Below are 8,144 nucleotides of genomic sequence, written 5' to 3'. Positions count from 1 at the left end.
GCTACCAAAGATTGGGATCATTCCCTGCATAATTTCAGACCACCATGCTTTGAAACTAGAACTGTCACAAGAGGAAAGTCGGAAGGAACTCAAATACATGGAAGCTTAAGAGCATCCTACTAAAGAATGAAGGGGTCAACTAGGAAATTAAAAAAGAATTTAAAAAATTCATGGAAACCAATGAAAATGAAAACACAACTGTTCAAAATCTTTGGGATACAGCAAAGGCAGTCCTAAGAGGAAAGTATGTAACAATACAAGCCTCTCTCAAGAAACAAGAAAGGTCTCAAAAACACAATCTAACCCTACACTTAAAGGAGCTGGAAAAAGAAGAGCAAATAAAGTCTAAACCAGCAGGAGAAGAGAAATAAGAAAAATCAGACCAGAAATCAATGAAATAGAAACCAAAAGAACATTAGAACAGATTGATGAAACTAGGAGCTTGTTCTTTGAAAGAATTAACAAGATTGACATACCCCTGGCCAGACTTATCAAAAAGAAAAGAGAAATGATACAAATCAACAAATCATGAATGAGAGAGGTGAGATCAAAACCAACATCAAAGAAATACAAACAATTATAAGAACATATTATGAGCAAGTATATGCCAGCAAATTAGATAATCTAGAAGAAATGGATGCATCCCTAGAGATGTATCATCTACCAAAACTGAACCAAGAAGAAATAGAAACCTGAACAGAGATATAACCACTAAGGAAATTGAAGCAGTCATCAAAAATCTCCCAACAAACAAGAGCCCAGGGCCAGCTGGCTTCCCAGGGGAATTCTACCAAACATTTAAAGAAGAATTAATACACATTCTTCTGAAACTGTTCCAAAAAATAGAAATGGAAGGAAAACTTCCAAACTCATTTTATGAGGCCACCATTACCTTGATCCCAAAACCAGACAAAGACCCCATCAAGAAGGAAAATTGCACATGAATATCCTTGATGAACATGGATGCAAAAATTCTCACCAAAATACTAGCCAATAGGATCCAACAGTACATTAAAAGGATTATTCACAACGACCAAGTGGGATTTATCCCTGGGCTGCAAGGTTGGTTCAACATCCACAAATTAATCAGTGTGCTACAATACATTAAAACAAAAGAACAAGAACCATATGGTCCTCTCAATAGATGCAGAAAAAGCATTTGACAAAGTACAGCATCCTTTCTTGATCAAAACTCTTCAGAGTATAGGGATAGAGGGTACGTACCTCAACATCATAAAAGCCATTATGAAAAACCCACAGTGAATATCATTCTCAATGGGGAAAAACTGAGAGCTTTCCCCCTAAGGTAAGGAACACAGCAGGGATGTCCACTCTCACCACTGCTATTCAACAGAGCACTAGAAGTCCTAGCCATAGCAATCAGACAACAAAAAGACATAAAGGCATCCAAATCAGCAAAGAAGAAGTCAAATATTCACTGTTTGCAGATGATAGGGTACTTTATGTCGAAAACCCAAAATACTCCACCCCAAAACTGCTAGAACTCATACAAGGAATTCAGTCAAGTATCAAGATATAAAATCAATGCACAGAAATCAGTGGCATTCCTATACCCTAACAACAAGACAGAAGAAAGAGAAATTAAGGAGTCAATCCCATTTACAATTGCACCCGAAACCATAAGATACCTAGGAATAAATCTCACTGAAGAGGCAAAGAATCTGTACTCAGAAAACTACAAAATACTCATGAAAGAAATTGAGGAAGACACAAAGAAATGGAAAAATATTCCATGCTCATGGATTGGAAGAACAAATATTGTGAAGATATCAATTCTACCTATAGCAATCTACACATTCAATGCAATCTCTTTCAAAATACTATCCACTTTTTTCAAAGAAATGGAACAAATAATTCTAAAATTTGTATGGAACCAAAAAAGACCCCGAATAGCCAGAGGAATGGTGAAAAAGAAAAGCAATGCTGACGGCATCAGAATTCCGGACTTCAAGCTCTATTACAAAGCTGTCATCATCAAGACAGTATGGTATTGGCACAGAAACAGACACATAGATCAATGGAACAGAATAGAGAGCCCAGAAATGGACCCTCAACTTTATGGTCAACTAATCTTCGACAACACAGGAAAGAATGTCCAATGGAAGAAAGACAGTCTCTTCAACAAATGGTGTTGGGAAAATTGGACAGGCACATGCAGAAAGTGAAACTGGACCATTTCCTTACACCACACACAAAAATAAACTCAGAATGGTTAAAAGACCTCAATGTGAGACAGGAGTCCATCAAAAACCTAAAGGAGAACACAGGCAGCAACCTCTTCGACCTCAGCCACAGCAACTTCTTCCTAGGAACATCGCTAAAGGCAAGGGAAACAAGGGCAGAAATGAACTATTGGGACTTCATCAAGATAAAAAGGTTTTGCACAGCAAAAGAAAGTCAACAAAACCAAAAGACAACTGACAGAATGGGAGAAGATATTTGCTATGACATATCAGATAAAGGGCTAGTATCCAAAATCTATAAAGAACTTCTTAAACTCAACACCCAAAGAACAAATGATCCAATCAAGAAATCGGCAGAAGACATGAACAGACATTTTTCCAAAGAAGACATCCAAATGGGCAAAAGACACATGAAAAAGTGCTCGGCATCACACGGCATCAGGGAAATCCAGATCAAAACCTCAATGAGATACCACCTCACACCAGTCAGAATGGCTAAAATTAACAAGTGAGGAAATGTTGGCAGGGATGCAGAGAAAGGGGAACACTCCTACACTGTTCGTGGAAATGCAAGCTGGTGCAGCCACTCTGGAAAACGGTATGGAGGTTCCTCAAAAAGTTCAAAATAGAGCTACCATTGATCCAGCAATTGCACTACTGGATATTTACCCCAAAGATACAAATGTATGGATCTAAAGGGGTACATGCACCCCAATGTTTATAGCAACAATGTCCACAATAGCCAAACTGTGGAAAGAGCCAAGATGTCCATGGACAGATGAATGGATAAAGAAGTGGTACATACATATACAATGGAATATTATGCAGCCATCAAAAGGAATGAAATCTTGCCATTTGCAACAACGTGGATGGAACTGGAAGGTATTATGCTCGGTGAAATAAGTCAATCAGAGAAAGACATATATCATATGACCTCACTGATACGAGGAATTCTTAATCTCAGGAAACAAACTGAGGGTTGCTGGAGTGATGGGGGTTGGGAGGGATGGGGTGGCTGGGTGATAGACATCGGGGAGGGTATGGGCTATGGTGAGCACTGTAAATTGTGTAAGACTTTTGAATCACAGACCTGTACCTTTGAAACAAATAATAGATTATATGTTAAAAAAAGAAGAAGAAGAAGAAGATAGCAGGAGGGGAAGACTGAAGGGGGGAAATCGGAGTTGGAGATGAACCCTGAGAGTCTATGGACTCTGAAAAACAAACTAAGGGTTCTAGAGGGAAGGGGGGTGGGAGGATGGGTTAGCCTGGTGATGGGTATTAAAGAGGACACGTTCTGCATGGAGCACTGGGTGTTTGTGTAAACAATGAATCTTGGAACCCTACATCAAAACTAATGATGTAATATATGGTGATTAACATAATAAAAAATTATATTTAAAAAAAAAGAAGAGGAGGAAAATGCTACATGGAGGATAATACCCTCTATGGTAAATAGTTTGCCAATCATGTTACATTTGTAACTCAACCAGGTTGATACCAGTCTATGATGCTATTATCAGAAATAGCTTCCCCCTCAAAATGTCCTCACCTTTTTCTGATACTGCTGAAGGTAACAGTCTCACAATGCTCAGGAAGAAAGTCCTCCAGTATCCCACTCCACCCTATGGGCACTGCCGCCAGCACACAGCCTCTAGCTGATGAATCTAGCAATGCTCTGCTGGACAGAATCCCTCCAATGAGGACCATACTGTCACTGCTACTCTGAAAATTGTAGTTGGGACATCCTTTTCTTCCATATCACATTTTACCCTAAGCATAAGTATGATTTTTACCTTCTTCCCTACAGATAACTGGCAACAAGTAATAACTCTTTATGAAAATTGTCTGAACTCTCATGAATCATCTTCTACTCAGAGACTAACTTCTTCCATTTTCAGGAGACAGACACCCATGGTGTCTTACAGGGAACCCCTCTACCTCATTCCAGGCTGCTTCTACAGGTCACAGGAATCTTCACCCCAAGACGTCTCTATTTCAGAACCTCAATATAATAAGATGATGAGAGGTTAAAATAAAATAAGAAGAATTCACCATTTGTTCAACAATTATATACCATGCTAAGCATGATTCCATAGAGAGGTAATTTAATCTTTTTAACACTTAGGAATGGATATTATTATCCCCCTTTTAACAAATGGGAAACTATAGTTCAAGGAAGTCAATAGCTTGCCCAAGGTCACATAAGATCCAAGTATGGTCAACTCCACATTCAAAACCTTCAAATACATCACCCTGTTTTCCTAAAGATTATAGAGATCACAAGATACTGCTGAAGAAGGAAACTTGCAAATATATCTTTTGTATAATCATTTAATAAAAATAGAAATTGCTTCATGAGTTTATCTTCCTTTTATGACATGTTTGTGTGGATTCCCATTACCTAGTGAAAAAAATGTCTAAAAGTACTTTGAAAAGTTTATAACCCTATTAAAAGGCAAGGTATTATTATTAATAATTTTTAAAGTTTAATGGTCCCTTGCATAAAGAATATTTTTATTATTTATATTATTGAATATTATTAAAGAATTATTTATACCATGATCTCAAATCTACATTGTTAGTGGAAGAAAATAATATGGATTTTCTGATTACTTTGCACATATTATGAGGAGAGGTATGAACTACACACACTCCAGAGCTGATTGCTTCAAGATCCTTTATGCAAAATATTCAAGGACTATATACATGATTTATACAGAGTTAAGTCTATAGAAACCTCTTGCTGTTGATAAAATGGAGCAGCAACCTGGCTTTGTTTCAAGAATACTACATATTCATCTATATTGTGAATATATATAGTGAGTTAATGCTTATGAATGCATATATAAAACATTAAAATTAGTTATTATTATTACTAATAAATTATGCTAGTGATTTAAGTGGGGACACAGTTAAAATAATCCTAGCTACCATTTATTAATGGTATTTTATGTGCCAGGAGGTATATTAGATGTTTTATCTGCATCATCTCACTGTATCTCCTTCTCTAGGTAACTCTCAGAGGTTGGATGTGTAGGCTGAAAGAAGTTAAGTAATGTACTCAAGAGACACACTTCTAGAAGTAGTGAAGTGCAGAGAATTTGAATCCAGGCTCTTCCACATCTGAAATTCCTTCCACTTGGCTGTCAGCCTCAGAGTTCCTCATGTGCTGAGTACTGAACCAAGATCAATAATGCTCACTCCACCCACAGCTTTGCCATTTATAATTTTTTGACCCTATTGGCATTCCGTTTTGTTCCCTCGGGGAAACTATGCAAAGCAAAGCCTCCTCTCCTAGACTAGAGGTATTATTTCCTTTCATCCACATCTCCCTCTTATGAACCTCAACAATAATCCAATGAGTATAAGCCTGTGCCTAGGGTTATACAAGGTCAATGAAATGTACAGGATAATTTGGGCATGTTAAACTGAAATCACTCTGTTAGAGTTTCTCAGAGATTATCTGGTCTAATGGACAATTTACTAGAATAACCTGGCCAAAGGCACTGCCCCTGAAGCAGAATGAAATTGTAAGTCACATGTCAGACTATAGGCTGTGAGAGCCAAAAGGGATCTTAAGAAATTGTTTTACAATTTGTTTTTAGAAGTGAGAACCTTCAGTGCATTTGAGGCGAATGGATGGCCCCCAGTAATTAGGCACAGAGGCAGAGTTGGGAATAGATCCTTTAGGATTTCAGACTTACACTCTTTATTCCATTGAATATTTATATTTGTACATATTAAAAAAAACAGGAGGGGCACCTAGGTGGCTCAGTCAGTTAAGCGTCTGACTAGATTTTGGCTCAGGTCAAGATCACAGGATCCTGAATCGAGCTTCCGCATGGAGATCCGAGCTCAGCAGAGTCTGCTTGGGATTCTCTCTCCTCCTCTCGCTCTGCCCCTCCCCCTGCCCACGCACACATGTGGACACACTCTCTCAAATAAATAAACCTTAAAAAAAAAAACAGGAAAGTATATGGAAAATATAAAAATATTTATGTATCCACCATCCAAAATGCCCCTAATTCCTTACCCCAAGCCACAATTCCCACCCCAGACATAACTGCTATCATGAATGTAGGTGTGTGTTTAGTACATTTTGTTTTTCATATGTATGCCTATGTCAATGAACTACATGAAGTGACTTGTGATTCTCGTTTACATTAATGGCATCATGTAGTGCATTACATTGCATTCTGTGATTTATTTGCTCAAAATTGTATTTTAGTAACTTGTGTTTATACATAGTCACACGTTTTTATCTACTTTAACTGCTCTATACTACCACATGGTATAAACATATCAGTTTATTTAGTCGTTGCCTAACTGCTGGAAATTTGTTGTCTCCTCCCTTCCTTTTTTGTTGTTGTCTCAAACCATGCTGCTTATGTACCTACGTATCTCAAAACATATACCATTTTGTTTTGCTTCTTTCTGTAATTTATAAAAAATATCAAGATTTGGCATACAGTCTTCTGTTTCTTGCTAATATCTCTAAGAGTGAGCCATGCTGACTCACAAAGCTATATTTTGTTCATTTTTACTCCTATGTAGTATTCCATTACCTTAATACACACAAATTATTTAGCCATTATTATCGATGAACATTCAAGCTGTTTCCCACTTTTTCCTATTATGAACAGTGGTGCTGCCAACATTTATAAATATAACATGGCGCATATTTGAGTAAGTTTCTCTAGGAGGCAGACTGATGTGATGCATGAAATATGTATGTTCAACTTTGGAAGACTGAGAAGTTAAAACACCATATGAGTTTCCCTATGCCACATGATCAGTTTTTCTTATGTTAAGTAAAAATAAGATGAGTCATAAAAATATTAAAATTCCCATTTGTCAGGATTCTTAAATTCTGCCTATATAATGGACACAAAAATGCTTCTCCTGGTGGGAATTTGCACTACCCAGCTCATTAAGGAGACTATGTACCTTTATCTGTATATATTTACCATTCATGCTTCTGTGAAATGCCCATGCATTTGGTTCAGATTTCTTCTTATAGTAGTTAACATATATTTTACATACATACTTGTCTCTAACTTTTTACTATGTCTAAATTCATAAAATACTGATTATTCTAAGTGAAGTAGGAGCATAGCAGATTTTAAATACCATTATAACATCTTGCTCTTTTCCCATAAAATCTTTCCTTGTTATTTTTGCCTCCCAGTTTATTTCAATTTTTTTTAATTTTCCTAAGTAACTATGTTTATTTTGAGGGGTTTTTTTTCACCACATTCTTTGCTCATCTTTTTTTCCCCCTTACAATTCACTTGTATTTGGGTTCACCTAAAATCCCAATGAAGTGTTTGTGTGTTCATTTTCAGGAAGCTGAGATTTGTCAATATTTGAAAATGTCTTTATTTTGCTTGAGCTACTGACTGGGCATCTATTGGTAGGGAGAGTTTACATCTAGTCTCAGGTGATATTTTAATATTTCCATGCAATTTATCCCAGAAAATGATAAGTCAGAATGTACAGCAGCCACAGCACTTGAGACTCATGCAGCTGTGCAGGGGGACTCTCTCAACTCCTGTATGTTGGGGAGATCCAGTGTGTCCAAAGGAAGAATCGGCAAGTCAAAAAGGCAGCGATGAGGATAATCTGAGGCCCAGGCTGGAGCAGTTTACCAATTGCCTAGGAAAGATCTGACAATTGGTATTGCCGCGACAGCACGAGAATTCTTATCTTGAGAATGAACCTTATCTTGAGCTAGTTCTTTCCGATTGCTGAAACTTTGTTTTTATCTTTAATGTTTTTTGTAAATCTTTAATGTTCATCAGTTTTTCTGTGATGTGTCTAAGTGAAGGATTTTTTTTTTTAATTTTATTATGTTGTGTTAGTCACCATACAATACATCATTAGTTTTTGATGTGGTGATCCACGATCCATTGTTTTCATATAACAGCCAGGGCTCCA

The sequence above is a fragment of the Eumetopias jubatus genome, unplaced genomic scaffold (genome assembly GCF_037043125.1).
Source record: "Eumetopias jubatus isolate StellerSeaLion01/CBP00866 unplaced genomic scaffold, mEumJub1_p1.0 scaffold_3, whole genome shotgun sequence".
Classification (NCBI taxonomy): Eukaryota; Metazoa; Chordata; class Mammalia; order Carnivora; family Otariidae; genus Eumetopias; species Eumetopias jubatus.
The sequence above is the reverse complement of the archived record's forward strand: the minus strand, read 5'-3'. Positions refer to the sequence as shown.